This window comes from Oikopleura dioica, chromosome PAR (genome assembly GCF_907165135.1).
Source record: "Oikopleura dioica chromosome PAR, OKI2018_I68_1.0, whole genome shotgun sequence".
In the NCBI taxonomy this organism is placed as follows: domain Eukaryota; kingdom Metazoa; phylum Chordata; class Appendicularia; order Copelata; family Oikopleuridae; genus Oikopleura; species Oikopleura dioica.
In genome coordinates, this window is record NC_137293.1 from 15,608,716 (window position 1) to 15,626,410 (window position 17,695).

Below are 17,695 nucleotides of genomic sequence, written 5' to 3' on the forward strand. Positions count from 1 at the left end.
GAATTGTTTTTTGAGCTGAGCTAGGCGACTTATTGGCTCAGCGAATTCGAGCCGAAACTGACCTCAACTCAGCTCAGTCGTCCTTTGAAATGAGCCAGCTCAGCGTAGCCTAGCTTAGCCCAGTTCGGCTAGCTCAGCTCAATAATTTGGAAGAAAGTCTGCTCGGCTCAGTTCATTTGTGGCACAGAAAATCAGCTCAATTGAATCAACTGGCTCAGTTTCTAGCAAGCTAAGCTCAGCTCAGCTAAGAAATTCTGAGGAAATGTTGGTCTCAGACTAAGCTGCTCAGTTTTTATCACAGCTCGGCAGGCTTAACTCAACTCTGCTCAGCTCAATAATTTTCAGTCTGATTTGAGCTCAGCTCAGCTCAATTTCGAGTCAACCATTTTTCCAGCGTGAAGAGTAGGATGATTGATTTTTTAGAATTATCCCTTATTTTCCATCTTTCACCTTGTTATTTTGTTCAACGAGATCAAGCGGTTGTTAATGTTTACCGATAAAGGGTGAAACATTTGCGGCGGGAATAATATTTTCGCTAAAAGGCAATCACAGAATCACGTGGTCAGATTCCAACTTCGAGTGACCGCTGCGTTAAAAAGCGCGAAAATATAGCATCTGAAGTCGCTTTCGGAGCCAGAGCGGAAGAATAAACTCGAAGCGTAACCTTCTGGCAAATGACGTCCTTTCAGCTGCGAAATTGGCACGGTTCAATATCTACTTGCTACAAAAGCGAAATTGCCGCCTTCTCCAAATCCCAAGGAGATCCATCAAAACCAGCTGCATTAGAAATCCGCATAGAGTGTTTTCACTATGTGCTTTATCTTTTTTTTTGTAGAAGTAGACAGGAAATTTTTAGAAAAAACGAAATAGCAACAAGTTCAAAACATAAATAAAACTCAGTTTTAAAGCATGTGGCTTTTTCATAGAAATATTGCTTTTCGGAAATATTTTGTGACTCACATAGTCGAGCTGTGAGTGGTCAAAAGAGAATTTTCATTTCTGTCAAATTTGAAAGTTATTGTCAGCAGTTTTATCAAGGAATTATTAGTTAAAAAAATATTTTTTTTAAATTAGCTTCAGAGAAAAATGAATTTGGATGAATATGTTGTTTCTTACGGCGAATTTGGAAAGTGCGACAACTGTGAAAAGTTTGTCCCCTTTTTTAAACTGAATATTATATTTATTTGATATTATTAAAGTGCATCTGAAGAAACTGCTTGCATAAGAGGAAAAAGATATTGCAAGGACTGCAAGAATGAGAAGCAGCCGAAATCTTCAGCCGAATTTCAAGAGTCGGATGCAACATTCAAATGTCGCGAAAGAGCCTGTTCTGCGGACAACCTTTCATATCGAGAGTGTGCGATTGGTGTTTGCTGTGAAACTGCATTGAAGAGTGATCCTGGTAATGATACTTGTAAGTCTAGGAGGCTCTTCAGAGGATGATGTCTATGATTGCGCTTCATAATTATCAATTATAGATTATTATCATTGTGATGATGACGGTATTCATGAAGAGCATCAACTGGTCAACAAAATCCTAGAACATGCACGAAAAGAGAGAAACTCCGCTATGGACAAAATCTACGAGGCTGAAGATAAACTGACTGATGCAAAAAGGGAACTAAGAGACCTGGAAAAACTCCTGGCAAATGCAAGAAAAAGGTGGAAAATGCGGAAAAGGACATCCAAACTGAAAAGCAAAATAAAATTGCTGCTGATACATTCTTTGGAAAAGTTAAAAACGAGTTCTCATTGTGACGAAAGCTACAGTCGGTGACTCAGGTAACAAAGAAACGGAGACCCTGTTATTTCTCTTTTGATTAAGATGAACCAGAAGCAAAGAAGAAGAAGCAAAATGAAGACAACGAAAAGCCTTCTTGCAAGGTCTGCTTCTTTCCCTTCGACAACGATCATCCTGAAGCTGTGATCATCCCATGCGGCCACAAAGCCTGCTTCAACTGCATCTCCAAGCTTCCTGAGAAAGACTGTCCTAGCTGCCGCGCAAAGTTCTCCGATGAGAATGTTTACAAGGTTTACAACTAAGTGTTCTTTCCTGAAAGAACTCATTTATCGTTGCACCAGAATAAAGAAAAAATGCTTCATACGCTTTTGTTTGAAAATTCTGAAGAAAAGTTCCAGCAACTTTTATCTCATCTTAATTCATTGGTCTATCCTCCATGAGACCATATCAGAGGCGAAGAAATACTGTCAAAAATCACATTATCAAAATGACAGTCGCTTCCTGAAGTCAATTTCGCATTCTAATCAGACAGGCGTTTCAAATTAAAGGCTTCAAGGGGATCATTTCAAATCATAAGGATTCCAAGTCCAAGCTGGCGGAGAGGGGGCTATTCGAGAACAAAAGTTGTTACGTTGCTTCGCGAAAGAATGGTGCTCCAGAATTCCAAAATTTGGGATACCGCGGCCGCCGCTCGACCTCAGAATTATCTCTTCAGCGAATCGAGCAGTTTATGGTTCTACCAAATTTGCATTTTAATCCCATCGGCGTTACTTGTCTACGCCCCAAAAATTACATCAATGGCGGTTTCTGCTCCCTTTTTTATGTTGGGCAAAATGCTGTTTTCTCACCACTAGAATTCCTTTTTTGGACTTGAACACTTCTTAGGATCATCATTTTTCTCCTATCGACTAAAATCGAATAAGCAAATTTCAAATAAACTTTCAGAGGAAAAAGAAGAGTTCACGGTTTCTTGAACTGATTTAATATTTTCCCAGATGAGGGGCCGCAAGTTAGACAGCAGCCTAATATCTTTCCATTAATTTTACGAATGGATCAAGTGCTTTTCGCCATCGACAGATTCGATTTCGACAAATTTATTTCGAAAAAGCTGAATTTGATTATTAATTGAACGTCATCAACTAAGAAGAAAAACGTAGGAAAAATACCATGATGGCATAATTCCCTAATTTTGCCGCATAATAAATATCGTCATCTGAATGTTTGGTCGAACAATAAAAATCTTAGTAAGGGTAAAACAAGTACGGACAAAGAGTCAACTGGAGTTATTCTTGTTTGGGTTCGAATTAAGGGATCAAGGATCGTCGATTCTCCGAAAAAGAAAGATCGAAATCATTGTAATAGCCCAAGTTCGGACATGATGTTTCTGGTCGTGAATTACGATCGTTTGCCTTCGCTCAGCTTCTCTGCACATGCCGACAAAACGTGCACGCGTTTGATCATTTCTTATTGGTTTGTAATCAGCGTGTCAGAAAAATCGTTGATGCGCGGTTTAGAATCGCTTCTTTTTTGAACGTATTTGACCTTTTTATTCAGCAGATGATCATCTCTGCTTTTGCAAACGTTCAGCAGAAATAATGAAGTTCTAGAATAAAAAAGTTATGAACTTTCACCTTTCATAACAGGCTTTGAGGATGCAGTTTATCGATAAATGACCACAGACACTGATGATTCTTCAGATCATCATGGGTTGGATCGAATACCACAGCAGCTCATCCCTCTTACAGTTAATTTCAGTACGATCAACTGCCCCTACCTCAACGCCATTCGCGCTAGAATGTGGCTCACGCTAATTTACTTCATCGTTTTGGTAACGCATTTCTTCAGAGTAATGGCTCCGCCTTATTCTTGTCCCAGGAAACGGCTCGGCGGGGCTAAGATTTTTTAGAGCGCTATCTTCCTCGAGCCAGCAAAGCATGATAATGTTATCGACCGCACTCGGTGTTCCTTTGGCGTTTTTGTTGGGTGGGACAGTATCTCTGCAGACTGGCTTTTCTTATGTCCTCGTGGTCTTTATTTTGACCGTTATCCACATGTACGTGCAAGGTGAAATTGAAGCAAGCAGTGATAAAATGGTTCCTTTGTAGAGGCGTTACTTACGGTTCTTTCTTCTGGCATAAACGAGTGTTTGCTAGAACAGGCTAGGGTGGCCAAAATGCTCGCTGAAAATTGGGCAGTAGGGGGCACCTTCTTCAAGGGCCCCTAGAGGCCCTCGACTGGAAGGGGGGCTTTGTTGGGCGAAAATTTTCCGGAAACGGGGGCTAACAGCGTCATCTCCAATCGACGCAGCCCCCACCAATAATTGCCCACCCTAAGAAAAGGTGGCGAACAGCTTCGGGGATGGACGATCATTTCGAACACACAAGTAAGTTTACTGCTATTTAGCTATGGAAAAATTGAATTTGATTCAAGGGAATCTTACTGATCTTAAATGCATTAATTTGCGCGATTTGGCAGCTCCCGAATATGGACGAAATTGTCAACGAAAGTGACCCCGCCTGTAAATCATCTGGAATGCCTGGCTTTAACTTCGAAAAAAGCATCTACGAGCACCATTGATTTTAGATGATTGTAATAAACATATTTATTTAAATTTTCGTTCAAATTGCTACTTTTGACGGGTTCAATAAGCGCTTTTGCGTCAAAGTATTGTTCTTGCTGACAGCGACGGTTTATAAGCAGGAAACGAGGAGAAGCCCGCATTTCTGAGAACAGGGATCAAAAACAAAATGCCTAATATTTTGTCCGCATGTGATACCGAGGAGTTTAAAATGAAGCAGCGAATGCTCCTGGAGCTGATGGACTTGAAGAATCATAAAGAGATGGATAGACTGTTCGTCAGCGATGCTATCAAAGGAACGCTCTTTCCCAATTCTGCCCAATATGCCCACAAATAAGAGCTAAAATGAAAAGCCGCGTAGCAGCTATTTCGAATATCAATTATCGCCATCATTTAGAAAGAAATTGTAAAGATTATTTTGCGAAGGCGCTACGCGGCTTATATCTTATAAAAGCCGCGCTGCGGCTTTTTATTTAAGCTCTTTAAAACCTGACTCAGGTTTTTTACACAGGTTTCAGGGGCCAGCCAAGAATATGGAGAGAAAGAGCGGAAAACAGACATTGTTAGCTTTGCTACGTCACATGATGATCCCCTTCTGAAGCGGAAAGAACTCACGAACCCCTTTGACAGGTACACAAACATTTCAAGCACAGTTTCTTATTTTCTTCTTTTCAGCAACAAAATGGACGGCTTGAAAAAATTCTTCCGATGCTGAGCTTTAAGAAATAAATGTTCCTGTGAGTCTGACTTGTAAAGATTTGTTTTTCTGTTTTGATACCGTAGTTTCTTTCAGCTGGCTTGTACTACAAGCACTACTAGGAGTTTTGCTGCTAGACGAGCAAATTTGAGTTACAAGGAAATCTCCTTGAAGAGATAATCGTAAAACAATCTTGAAACTTTTTGTGAAAGAGGAACTTTATTTAGCTAAACTTGCACCTAAAGAGAAGGAAATCGCTTATTTTGACGGAATCTTGTTATTTACGCCCCCTCCCCCATTTTTCAACCAAAGCGATTTCAAGTTCTTAAAACCTAGTTTAAGGATATAGCCTTGAATATTGAACTTTCGTAGCGCCGAATCCCTGTTACGAATTCATTCATTTTTCAAATTAACCCTACCTAAAATTCATCGTAGATTTCGAAAATGACCTTATTTTTAGTACTTTCTATGGTGTTTGTACCTAAAAATCGCCTTCAAAATAAAACAGACCGTCGTTCTCTGAAAATTTCCATTAAAAAGGTAAATCTGGATTGATGATATGAAAGATTGAAGCCTTATCTCCAATCTAGCGGTGGATTTTACAAAAATATTGAAGATTACGGCTTCTAGGAACTGGTTTTTGATTGTACTTTGAAAAGGAGAGTGGCGCGCGCAGCCAATGAGAGCGAGGGGAAAATCTCACTCAGCCATCGCTCATCCTATTTTACGCGAGTAATTTTGTCGACAGCTTGGACGAAATCTACCATGAAGTTTTACTCTTTGGGGAGAAAGCCCCTGGCCCCCTTCCCCGTATCCCGCGCAAATCAGTGTCGGGGAAGTCTAGAAGATTTCTGAAACGCTTGCTTGGCGGCTTAGAAGAATCTCGAGATTCTGAAGAACAGAATCTGGAAAGTCTGAACCAATCAGAGAGCCAACAAGAGTTTGCGCGGCTTCTCACCCAAATTAGGCGCGCCCAGAATGAGCTACTGAAAAAGTCAGTGCATTTTTCAGTAGCTCAGATTCTCGATCTCCCCTTTGAGCTCAACTTCATGGTAACTGAGATTCTCCCCTCGCTCTGATTGGCAGCGCGCGCCACTCTCCATTTCGAAGTACAATCATAAACCAGTTAGTAGAAGCCGTAATCTTCAATATTTTTACAAAATCCACCGCTAGATTTGAGATAAGGCTTCAATCTTTCATATCATCAATCCAGATTTACCTTTTTAATGGAAATTTTCAGAGAACGACGGTCTGTTTTATTTTGAAGGCGATTTTTAGGTACAAACACCATAGAAAGTACTAAAAATAAGGTCATTTTCGAAATCTACGATGAATTTTAGGAAGGGTAAATTTGAAAAATGAATAAATTCGTAACAGGGATTCGGCGCTACGAAAGTTCAATATTCAAGGCTATATCCTTAAAATAAAGGATCGAATAAAAGATTTCCAACGGAGGCGAACTGTAAAGCTTTTCGAGAGAACTGTCGTCTAAAGCCTCGTTTTTCACGGATTCTAAAAAGTTGTTGCTTGGCGAAATTCGAGGCAGCTCAAGACCGGAATTAGCGTGGTCAAGGAAACCGGTCAGAAACGCTTTAAAAACGGTTTAGGGAAATTATTTGTTCACGCCTTTTTGAGATCTTTTGACTCAGCCACGCTCGTTTCAAGTGAGCTAGAACAATACTTGCACGTAAATTTAATAACTGACTTCGGAACTTAGAAAGAGTTTGGAATGTGTCGAAATATTTTAACGGAATTGTTTCTTATATCAAGTTTTGCAAGGCGCTGCTGGCCGTTCTTAGAGGGCTCTTCGGGCGTGTCTGGGCTGAATTCTTGAGGTCAGACAGAGCTTTCGTTAGTTCGTGTAATGAAAGGAAAAATTTCACCGCGAAAATTTCTTCAGCTGTGTCTATTGCTTCTATTGCTCCTTCCCGCAACTTGGACGTGACTTTTTGACATGTCAACAACGCATAATTTGTGTATTTTGCTGAAAACAACCTTCTTTCTAAACAGAAACTTACAAATAGATAATGACGGTTTTGGATGTAAGTTCGCTCGCGCGTTATCTGCAAGTTATACGGACATTACACTCGTTATTCTCGCCGATCATCGCATCTACGCAATTTATAGCTGGATAAGTTTTCTGCTAGAAATGACAAGTTGAGACTTTTTTTTTTATTGTTTGTGGTTTATTAAAAAATTTCAATAAATAAAAATCGAAGCAAAGGGAGTTTCTAAAGATCGAAGACCTTGACGACTTTTGACGCGGCAAATCGTTTACGACAGAAAGGACAGTTCTTCTGTTCAAGAGAGGTATAGCACACGCTGCATAACTTGTGAGAACAAGATGTGATGATTGTTTCTTCGCGAACGTCGTTGAACAGTTCATTACAAACTTTGCACTTGAGCTTGTCACTCAACTTCGCCTCGTTCACGAAAGTCATTTCCGCTGAAAAACTCTTTATTTTGTAGTAATTAGCATACTCTTACCTAAATCTTCGTTGTCTTCTTTCATGGCAATTTCGGAAAGGAACAAGTGACGTTTCTGAACCTTTCTTCTATAATCTTTCGTGCGAACCCGCGTTTCTTCAGTTTCTGTTACTGCTTTCTTCGCTTCTTCGAGAGCTTGTTCCGCGTCAATCAGATCGATTTTTGCTTGTTTCGCAGCTTTTTCGGCATTTTCTTCTTCTCCTCTGACACGTTCGTAAATTTTTTGCACATTGGCAAGATGAGCGTCTTTTGCTTAAAACAATTAACTATATTATCGGCCAAGTAATACATATACTTACAGTTGCAATTTCGCTGGGCTGCTTTGTTGCAGCAAGCTCCGATCCAATACTCCTCAAAAGTAAGTTGATCCTCGGAGCAACCTGAATCCTTCGCTGCGCATTTGAACGTCGCATCAGATGGCTTGAATTCAATCGGCCCCAGGTCCAATATCCATTTGTATCTCTCCGAGGAAACGCAAGACTGACAGATGCGGAGGCCAGTCGCCAGTTTAGCGGTCGAATCTGGGTAACTGAAATATCATAATTATAGTAATATTAAATATATTATATCATAATAAAAGTTCAAAGCCTATTTCTTGTCACTTTCATACCGTTTGCAGTGGTGGCATCTACCAAATCGTCCAGCATCTACCACCCGGTCAGAATCCGAAGGAATAAAAAAGGTTTTTCTTCATTTTTTCCAAATGAACCGACCACGTGTTTAAAAAAACAAATAACAATGTTCTCGAAAAAATATTGAACGTAAATACTAAATGATATTTCAATCACACAATAACAAGCTTCAAAACCTTCAAAACGTTACATGAAGTATTCCCTGCAGAAGTTATTTTCATGCGCGAAAAAGTCCTTGGGTCAAAGTCATTGTAATGATAAAAATCTGATAAAGAAGAAACTCTGTCCGACAGAGTCCATCTCCGCTGATAAGACCTTTATTACAAAATCCTCTTCTTTTTAGACGCAATCTATAACCACGTTTATTTCTGCACAGTACAGTCAAAGCAGGGAGGTACAGAAAGGTTGTTTTAGAACGTGTTTTTCATCGGATAAAGGTTGAAATCCGACGATTTTAAATCCGGAAAGGAATACTGGACGTTCGATAATTTACTTTTTACGGTCGATTGGGACGGGATTTTCGCGTCCCTGACCCGATTTAGTTTCCGTTCTCTTCTCTGCTGCTGCTCTTGAAAAACGCGTAATCGCTCCTGAATCAGAGGACCTTTGCGCACGGCAGAATCTGATCACGCGAATCTTTGATTGAGTTACATCGGCGCATTTAGCGCTCTTTGCGAGTCCAATTTAAATTCCAGCTTTTGTCTTTAATCTACTTGCAAACACGTTCTTTCCTTTCCTCGACGATTCCACAGATCCTGCACTAGAACTTCTTCAATCTTTGAATCTACAGAATTGCCTTTGATACTTGAAATACTGTCTGTTTTGCAGAAACTGTTCTGAAAGCGTCGTCCTTTCTTATCGGGCGTTTTTGAACCGCACGAAATCGGTCTTTTTGTAAAGAAAAGTGCTCACTCTAACGAGATGCAATTATCTTCTGTTCGCATTTGCCACACTCGAATATTCATTAAAGTATCGTGGAGTCGATTCTTATCAGAAAGCATCGTCTCTCCGTGGCATCACTTCTATCCGCCGCGCGCTGATGACCAGAGAGCACACCTGAGCCAACTTAGCCTGTCAGTAAGTTATCTAACAGTTCATGTTTGACCTGCCCAGCTTAACATAATGAAACAACTACGGCATTAAAAGTTCAACGGAGTGCTAATTTACGGAAAGCCGTTGAAGTTCGGGTTAAAAAAGCCGCGATTTCTAACTCAATTTTTTTCAAAGTTTTCAAAGTGACACCCTTATTTTTCCCTTTAAAAAGGGGCTTGGATTCATCATCTAGCCTAAGATAAAATTTTGGATCGAAAAAATAAGGGTGTCACTTCGTAAATGATGGAAAAAGAGCACTTTTCCGATTCATAATCCGGTTTTGGTGACTAAGCCCAAAAGCAAATTTCTGAATGTGCTAGCTCTTCTTGAATGGAAAAATAGAGATTGATAAGTGCTCGAGTCGGATGTCATGTTAATTGATTGCACTTGAAATCAGCGACTGCTCCTTCACATTTATGATGAATTGCTTCATTTGTGGAGCCTTACGTCGTGATTGCGTCTTTCCCCTTATTCCGGAAAGCAAAAGTTCTTTGAATTAAATGTCCCAGAGTTCGTTTCCTATAATTTATTGGAACGAGTCATGAAAAATATTTTTACTTGCATAATTTATTTGATTATTGCGAGGTTAACGGGACTTTGCCATCAAATAACGAGTCGATTTATTTAAACAAAACTTTTATTTGAGGCCGAACTTTAGGGCATTTAAATCATCTACTTTGATCATATTTCTCGGTATCTGCTTCTAAAGGAAATATAAATTTTTCTCCGCAAAAAGTCCCGTGCTCCTAAATTATGAAGGTGTCTTATCAAAAATTTTCTGACCGGCGCCGTTTTTGTTCTAGAAAAGCTGAGGTGATGCTTGACCCCGGAAAATGATCCTCATGGGCTGTTCTATTCCGGCAAAAATTTCAGCTCGTCATCATTTACCCAGCCGAGTTTATCGTTGAATTTCATTTTCCAAGGAAAATGGGATTAAAAATGGGCCGGAAACTAGGAACGTGCAGCGACAATAAAATGCACTATTTTTTGATTTTTCGCTGATAAGCACAGCAGGATATGTGAGGGCGAGCTGAAATTTTTGCCGGAATAGACCAGACCATGAGGATCATTTTCCGGGGTCAAGCATGACCTCAGCTTTTCTAGAACAAAAACGGCGCCGGTCAGAAAATTTTTGATAAGACACCTTCTTATCACTATTTTTGGCGGAAAATCTTAAAACTATCTGGAGTTTTATATATCGTTCGACTCGTCTCGACGAGCTCTTCAAAACTAGACAAGAAGTTTTTTGACGATTTCCAGGCCCGCGAAATTTTTTTTGAAATCATCAAAGGAGTTTCAGGAGAGCAAAGAATAAAGAAAAAAACGCATAAATGATCAATCAAAGTTCAGACTAAGCACAGGATTAAAGATGATTAACGATCATAATCGTTAATTCAGTCAAAGTAGGCTTCTCTCGTCCATAGTAAATAATGATTCATGTAAAGAGCTTTATTTTGTTAAAAAGATTCTTTACACGATTTTACGAATCTGCGAATTCTCTTATTTTGCACTAGAATCTAATGAGAACATATCAAGCGACGAAAGTGAGGTACACTTGTCGGCACTGAATTTTGAAAAAGATCCGAAATTTTGACGAAACGTTATCTACTGGTACTTACAGCAGCGAATGCAACCTAAGGTTTATTCTTACACTCTTTAGTGAGAGCTATAGTGATAAGGCAACGTGGGCTCAGTTTTTTTTTGATATGAAAGCAAAAAAATCGGGGCTTTTCTGCTTCATTTGAAGGCCCGGAATTTTGGCTCGGAAACCTCTAGGTCCTAAAAAAGCGAAACTTTAAGCCGCGTAGCGGCTTTTTTTTTAACGAAGCCGCGTAGCGGCTTTGTTATTAAAATAGCCGCTACGCGGCTCTTCCCTTAACTCATTCAGGACCCTGACTCGGGAATCCGATTTTTGGCAAAAGCAAGAATTCAAGGTGTTTGAAAAAGTCAAAAAATGAAAGCTCAACAAATCAAGAACGGAAACGCTCGGTCGAGATAAAAGCAATTTCGAATTCACGATTTGAGCTCAACTTTTTCAATCATCGTAAAAGGCGCTGTCTATCCCTTCAGAAGTTTCAAAACTAATTACTTTTAAATGGCATTCATTTCTCAGTGACGCTTTTCAGCAGGGGGTCCCACACTCGTCCTATTTGCTTCGTTTTAACTTCACTAGGAGAGCTTTCTCTTGGCATACATAAGTTCAAAGGGAAGAAGATGTATGTGAGATAATCCGGCGAGCTTTCGGTTTACGATTTTTACTACACGCCATTAGGTAGTGCGTGTGTTTTTTCTGCAGAAGCACACGAGAAGAAGAATCACAATCAGCGCCAGAAAATTTCAAAAAAAGAGAGAATTATCAGAAGAAAAAAAGAGGATTTGAGAATTCAAAAATGAAGGAATCTGCAGAAGACACCCTTAATTAAGTGACGAATACGTAAGTCCTTATTTTCATGGAATTTTTAAGAGTATAAATAATTGATGATTTTAATGGGGTTGCTGATTTTTTAGAGAAGCAAGATTATGCTCTGTGGACATATAAAATGTGGGAACGAATCGGCTCGATAGTAACTAGTAAATTAGTGGCCGGTTTATAGCCTTGTAATCAGCGTTAGTTTTCGCTTCACGCATGTCCAATGGTTTTTCCACACCTCGCCAAGTTACTGTTATGCAGTTTTCATTTTGAAATGGAATGTGTGGTTGTTCTCGGCAACCTGTTTAAAATACCTGAGTCAGGATCTGAAAAGCTTAAATGAAAAGCCGCGTAGCGGCTTCGCCAATATTTTAACATTGATCATTCGGCGGCCATTGTTATGCTGCCTTTATAAACTTATATTCAATGTTTCCGGAAGTCTTTCCTGCTTGCGGGTCTGACTTGCCAACACACTTTCAAAACTGCATCCAATAAAATACCAAAAAAAAAAAAAGAATGATGGTTTCGCGAAGCCGCTTTGCGGCTTCGTTTTTAAAAAAGCCGCTACGCGGCTTTTTATTTTAGCTTTTGAGATCCTGACTCAAGTTTTTTACACAGGCTGCCGAGTCCAGATGTGGGGTTTTTAAGGGTTTTAGAAGTCAATTTTTATTTTCTCGGCCAATAAAACTTTCATTGCTTCTGAATGATTAAAAAGCCAAAACCCAAGAACATCTTTAAAAAAAATTCTTTTAAGAGCAAAGAAATGGTATACAAAAGTAAAAAGCAGATTCGAGAAATATTCAGCAAAAAACAAGAGGTCTTGGGGTATTTATTTTTCTGTCTTCACAGACAAAATCGTTTCTACTTCTAATTAACAGAAGTCAAGAGATCATATTGCTGGACCGGTAGAGCACTCACTTCTGTATTGAAAGTCAAGATATAGAATTCACGAAAACGGCCGCGCTGAGAATCTTCTTTTTTATACAAATCATCAGCGGAAATAACCTTTTTCTGATTGCTTCAATAAATGTGGGGGGACCAATTTTCGTTTGAACTTTAGAATGAACGCAGAAGAATGAGCAGAGTATTCATAAGATAGCGGTTCGCTGAATGTAAAACAGGGCGCTTCAAAACTTGCACGAGGCGTGTCCGAGTGGTTTGTTTCCTTCTCCTCGGTCAAGTTCTAAAATTCTAGAGCACGTGTCGAGCACGCGCTAAAACAGACCACCTACAAATACTTGACTCTGATAATTTTCGTCGCTCTCATAACTCAGTAAATCCTCTGGAAGTTGTAAAGAATCTTAAAAGGGTCAATAAAAGCTTAATGTTTCGGACTTTATGATTCGTAAAACCTAAATTCTGAGAAGTCTGCAGGCCAGAGAATAGTCCAGTTATTCATCTTTACGATCTGACTAGGTAAATGATCAGCTATTCAGACACATTTTCTCTCTTCTTTTCTCGCCAACCTCAAATGTCACAAAGATTTTCCGGAGTAAAAACGCTCTCATGACTAGCTCAACGGAGCAGGTGGATAAATTCCATCTGGCACTAGGCTCGGCAGTGAGTCAGGAGTCCTGAAAGACCTTGATTGAAAAGCCGCGTCGCGGCTTTTTTTAAACAAAGCCACCAAGCGAGCTCAAATTTTTCATTCATAATTGAAATATTGAATATATTTTTAAGTTTTGGGAAAGCCGCTTCGCGGCTTCGTATTTAAAAAAGCCGCTACGCGGCTTTTCAATGAAGATTTTTCAGAACCTGACTCAGGTTTTTCTCAGAGGTCGCCCAACACAGTCCTGGTATTTATAATTTTATCTCGGAAGAAATCCGCTTCGGTTCTGGATTCGTAAATTGAATCGGAACAACACATAAATCATGCCGACAACTTCAGTCGTTTTTAAGCCAATTTTGACAACGGTAAATATTTCGATATTTCCGCTCGGGCCCGAATCATTCTTGGGAACCTTTTGGGACAAGCAGACGGCAGATGCGCCCCAGGATAATCCATGCTTAGCTGCCATGTTCAATACAAAATGTCAGAATTACGTTGTGACCTTTTTTGGTATTTGAGACTGTTGCGAATTAAACGTGTTTCTAGCGCGCGACCGTACCCGAAAATTCGGGTTTTAAAGCTGTCTTTTTTGATTTTTCGCAAAAAATAGGAAAGTAGATTTTTTATTTTTTTACCGTAGAGATGATGTCTGCGTTAAAGTTTCATTTTAAGATTGTTCAGTTAGGTTTAGTTCTTCTGAAGAGCAGTGTGATGAGAAGGGAAGGTCTTGACTTCTGTCGGTTTTTTGATGGCAATCTTGGTGTTTCCTTGGAGACTATTGCTGAAAAATATTCTTAGTTGTTTCCATCGTATTGTTTCTCTTACCGAGTGACTGGCAGCATGAGAGGAGTACTGGCCGTCAAGTATCGCATGTGCTTCATCTTTCTTTTTCTCTTGGAAACGACCTTTTTTCTTCTCGTGGACAAATTTTCTCTTCAAAAAACCTTGTGAACCTTGGGCGATGACCCTGTGTGTGTCAAGAAGAAAATTTCAACCTTTTTAGGGGGCAATAACCACCGCGGTGCGACTTCTGTCGCAGCTGATTCTGATCAGATAAGGGCGTCGTGACCCTTTTTTATTCAATCGCGGCCGATTTTACGCCCTCAATATTTCACATATCCGCCGCGGGAAATATCATGTTATAAAACGATTCATATCTCTACGGCTCTCCATCTATTTTTACGTATTTTAGACAGTCTTCCTCTTCTTTTCTTCATCTAAAAATGAGTGTATTCGGAGTTGGAAGATTGACTCAACCTTTTTAACCCCTTCCTTAAAATTCTGGTGTCGCAATCAAAAACCGAGCGGAGACAAGAAAATAGAAGGATGCTCTTTAGATCCGCTCGAAAACGTGTTTGATTTACTGGTAGAAAGAACAACCATACGGTGCGTGAGGCATGATACTGTCATTGATAAGGGAGCGTTCGGTTTAATCGCAACCAGGTGCTTGGATATTGAAAGAGAACGCAATTGTGCGTCAGCGTTTTTTCGGGAGGTTTTTCTTGTATAATTTTTGAAATGAAAATCTAAATAGAAATTTTCCATAAAAACAGAATTTATTTTTCGATCACATATCTGAAGAACTGCCTATCAAAATAGGCTTGGAACTTGGCAGAGTTGTTGAATTTCGGGTTGATTTTGTTTTTCATCCATCCGTATTGCTTCTGGATAAATGACCCTGAGCCTCGTCGATGATGGTCAGTTATTCTGCCAAGAGAGTTTTGGTGATACTGCAGGAAAAATTCTGACTTTGTAAACATGGCCATGCTGCTTGCTAGAAATTGGAGGAGAAGAAAGAGGTTCATTTTTCCTTGTTGTGATTTCTTTGTCGACCCGCGTTATTTTTTATTTCAATTGTTACAAGGTTTTATGTAAGCGTTGGTAAGAAATTGGAAAGGAATATGTTCCTGTCTTTCTCCCAGCTAGAATCACACTGGAATAAATTTTCTGTGTTCATGAATGATTTGCATACTCGTCATCAGCGGCGAGCACATTCAGACATTTACATATAATCATTGGAGCTTTCCGAAATATGGGCTAGGAGAATTGTTTGCGTAGATCGTCAAGAAATTCTCGTGCATGTAGGATGGCTCATCCTGGATGGGGAAAATTATAATTTTGATATCCCTCCTTTCAAATTCCATTTCGTCTTCAATGATGTAAGCTAGAAGATCGGTATTTGCTTCCTCAAGGGTTTGAGCTTGTCAGAAGCAGAGTTGCAAATTTGCTGAGCTGAGTGAGCTGAGCTGGCTAAGTGAGCTGAGCAGTCGCTCAGCTTAGCTCAGCTCAGTGATTTTGGAAAATGATCTGATCTGCTCAGCTCAGCTCAGCTCAGACAATTATCACTTAGCTCAGCTCAGCTCAATCAGCTCAGTTCAGCTCTAATAAGGGTCCGCTCAGCTCAGCTTAGCTCAAATCTCTTAAACAAAAGGTCTTCTCAGCTCAGCTCCGCTCAATGACCTCTGAAAAGGGCCAGCTCAGCTCAGTTACCTCCAAAATTGGCCAGCTCAGCTCAGAGAAATTTTTACTAAGGTCAGCTCAGCTCAGCTCAGAAAAATTAATCAAAATTTGCAACTCTTGTCAGAAGGCTTAGTCAGTCTTATCAATATTCGAAGTTGATCTTGGGAAATTGATGCTATCAAATCAATAAAATTTACATTCGCGAGGAGAAATCTGCTGTTCGAAAAGTCACAATGTTCCAAGCAAATATGCATTCATTTTCTTATCTTGCAACTAAAATTTATTTTGTTGAAAGTTGCAGAAGACGGTCTATTTTCGACAAATGACTTTCAAATTTCGGCCAGCCGCGGCATCGCTTCTCGGAGAATTCTCCCAGGATGTCCATAAACGGATTGATAACTTAATTATTTTTAATCAAATAAAAACTAGAATTGAGCACTACCGTTTTGTTTGATTGTTTTCGGAGTATTATTAAAGCTGTTTAGTTTGCTTGAAATGCAGCCCAAACTTTGTCCTCGATTAAATCTCCTCACAAATTTGATTTTTAAGATTTTTACCAGTCGAATCGCTCTTAATCCAAGTTCAGATTTGATCAAAATGAAGACATTGTAAAAAATGGCAAAATCGATGTTGACACCCTTAAACTTGCTGTCTGAACGCTTCCTGGGTTTCTTGCGATTGCCGCTGATGTTTTCCTGAATCCACAAGCTTGCGTTATTCTGATAGTTATTAAGATAATCAAGAAATGTCAAAGGCGTCGAGGTAGACGTCGCGCTTGCTGTCGTCGTAACTATTAGCGGGTTTTTAACGATCTTACGTTCTGCAATTATTCACGCGTCTCGCTTAACTAACAGAGTAACCCAGTCTCTGTCGTAATCGCCGGGCAGCAGTATCGAACTCCGAAGTCGTTGCATGATCCATCAAGCGCTACATCCTTGCACATGATCCCGATGAAATCTGGAATGACAGCGCGTTCCGCTCCTTGCGACGCGTTCAAAGAACTCAGCAAGGACTCCAGTTGCTCGTCAGAAAAATTTCTACAAGTAAAAATTAGCGATTGGACATATTATGGGCTCTTGCAATGGTCTGGGCTCGGTAGACCTGAGTAGAAAACCTGAGTCAGGGTTTTAAAAGAGTAAAATGAAAAGCCGCGTAGCGGCTTTTTTAAAAACGAAGCCGCAAAGCGGCTTCGCTAGTTAAAATCATTCATTGAGTTGGCAACTTTGGCGAAGCCGCTTCGCGGCTTCGTTTTGAAAAAAGCCGCGTTCAATGTAATCTTTTAGAACTCTGACTCAGGTTTTCTATTCAGGTTGCCGAGCCCAGATTATGGAAAGTACCCAAGTACTTTTTATATTGAAAAATTAGCGATCGGAACTCATGATCACTGATCAAGTTGAAAAACTATTTTTTCTTTGTGGTTCAAACAACTGCCGTTCCTAAAACAAAGTCTATCCCAAATCGCCGTATCATTAAAAACATCCTTATCCCCTTTTTTCTAAAAGGAAAGAGTCACTTTGGAAGATCTAATTCAATACAGAGAGCGGGAAAATTATCTTCGATCTGAATTACTCGGCGAAATAGTAGCCTCACCTTATTTTGGAAGGCGTTGTTTTACCGCTAATCGAATTAAATACAACATGATTTTACGATGTTAGATGTTGGCATTAATATCAATTTCCACTCACGATTATCTCGTGTATATAATTGGGAAAATCGATATTTAACCAGACTTCAAAATACGCTCGTATGTACTACGTACTTCTTTGTCCACTTGACTTTCATGCTAAACGGTAATTGCCCGCTGCTACGATTTCCGCCGCATTGTTCGAGACTTGCCTGATGGTCGTGCACACTGTTTGTCGAGCATCTTCACTTTGAACCTGCCCGATTATAGAAGCGGGCACGTCGATAAAGTGAGTGAGGAAATTGTCGGTGTCCTTGGGATTCTCTATCAGTGGAACGGGGAAAGGACATGTGGCTTCGATAACGGCGCCAGATGACCAGTCAATTTCGATCAATTCGGTTGCTGAAAAATGATGATGAAAATGA

The 17,695-nt window shown here is 39.9% G+C and overlaps 1 protein-coding gene and 1 long non-coding RNA gene across 2 annotated transcripts in view; both read right to left on the reverse strand.

The window, feature by feature from the left end:
• Window positions 1-9,024, reverse strand: part of LOC145704818 (COP9 signalosome complex subunit 6-like) — a 73,016-nt gene extending 63,992 nt beyond the window's left edge. The window contains exon 1 of the mRNA XM_081782289.1: window positions 9,010-9,024. The gene's annotated coding sequence lies outside the window, so the exon portion shown is untranslated. The remainder of the gene's footprint in view (window positions 1-9,009) is intronic.
• Window positions 9,025-13,795: 4,771 nt separating this feature from the next.
• LOC145704457 (uncharacterized) lies at window positions 13,796-14,216 on the reverse strand. Its single transcript, XR_014134462.1, has 2 exons — window positions 14,012-14,216; window positions 13,796-13,967 (listed from the first exon to the last, which is right to left on the reverse strand). It is a non-coding gene; the product is annotated as an uncharacterized LOC145704457 (long non-coding RNA).
• Between the last annotated feature and the right edge of the window lie 3,479 nt (window positions 14,217-17,695).